The 1,550-nt window shown below is 44.6% G+C and overlaps 1 non-coding gene across 1 annotated transcript; it reads right to left on the bottom strand.

Annotated features, from left to right (window-relative positions):
- Nucleotides 1-232: 232 nt before the first annotated feature.
- Nucleotides 233-336, bottom strand: LOC115892105. The gene has a single exon (XR_004051995.1). It is a non-coding gene; the product is annotated as a U6 spliceosomal RNA (small nuclear RNA).
- Nucleotides 337-1,550: the final 1,214 nt, after the last annotated feature.

The following is a 1,550-nucleotide window of genomic DNA, read 5'->3' as shown; positions in this document are numbered from 1 at the left end:
GGAGGTCGAGACCATTCTGGCTAACACGGAGAAACCCCGCCTCTACTAAAAATACAAAAAAATTAGCTGGGTGTGGTGGCGGCGCCTGTAGTCCCAGCTACTTGGGAGGCTGAGGCAGGAGAATGGCGTGAACCCGGGAGGTGGAGCTTGCAGTGAGCCGAGATCGCGCCACTGCACTCCAGCCTGGGCGACAAGGCGAGACTCCATCTCAAAAAAAAAAAAAAAAAAAAAAAAAAGCGTGGACTGTTTCATGAATTTGCATGTCATCCTTGCTCTGCGGCCATGTCAATCTCTGTATACTTCCAATTTCAGTATATGTGTTGCCAAAGCGAGCACAAAAAAAATGCAGTATTATTAACTATAGTCACTGTGCTGTACGCTAGCTCCCCGAACATATTCATCTTACAACTGAAAGTTTGTACTCTTTGACCAACATCTCCCATTTCCTCCATGCTTCAGCCCCTGACCACCAACCATCATTCTACTCTCTGCTTCTTTTTTTTTGAGAGGGAGTCTAGCTCTGTCCACCCAGGCTGGAGTGCAATGGCACTATCTCGGCTCACCATAACCTCCGCCTCCCGAGTTCAAGCAATTCTCCTGCCTCAGCCTCCTGAGTAGCTGGGATTACAGGCACCCACCACCACACCCAGGTAATTTTTGTATTTTTAGTAGAGATGGGGTTTCACTGTGTTGGTCACGCTGTTCTCAAACTCCTGACCTCATGATCCGCCCACCTCCCAAAGTGCTGGGGTTGTAAGTGTGAGCCACCGCGACTGGCCTACTCTCTGCTTCTGAGATTGACTTTTGTAGATTCCATATATACGCATATAGTATTTGTCTTTCTATGTTGGACTTATTTCACTTAGTGTAATATCCTTCAGGTTCATGCATGATATTCCACTGTATATACCACATTTCTTTCTCCATTCATCAAACATGTCTCCACTATGTGTTCTATGTAGCATATATATCTTTGCTATAGTCAGGATATTCTGTATCTTGAAAATGATGCAATAAACATGAAAATGCAGATATCTCTTTGAGATACTGGTTTTATTTCCTTTGGATGCATATCCAGAAGTGGGTTTGCTGGATCATATTGTGGTTATATTTTTAAATATAAAACTATTTTTTATTTTTACTTATCTATTTTTTGAGATGGAGTTTCTTCACTCTTGTTGCCCAGACTGGAGTGCAGTGGCACAATCTCGGCTCACCATAACCTCCACCTCCCGGTTTCAAGCCATTCTCCTGCCTCAGCCTCCTGACTAGCTGGGATTACAGGCATGCTCCACCATGCCCAGCTACTTTTGTATTTTTATTAGAGACGGGGGTTTCTCCATGTTGGTCAGGCTGGTCTTGAACCACCGACCTCAGGTGATCCGCCCGCCTCGGCCTCCCGAAGTGCTGGGATTACAGGCGTGAGTCACCACGCCCAGCCTAAAAGTATTTTTAAAATACGTTGGAATAACATAGACTTATGGTATGAAGAATGAGGAACTCCACTAACTTGTTCCTCAAGGTACCTGGCAAAAATTATATAAAAAACA

This window comes from Rhinopithecus roxellana, chromosome 1, assembly GCF_007565055.1.
Source record: "Rhinopithecus roxellana isolate Shanxi Qingling chromosome 1, ASM756505v1, whole genome shotgun sequence".
NCBI classification, from domain to species: domain Eukaryota; kingdom Metazoa; phylum Chordata; class Mammalia; order Primates; family Cercopithecidae; genus Rhinopithecus; species Rhinopithecus roxellana.
This window is presented reverse-complemented; position numbering and strand designations above follow the sequence as displayed.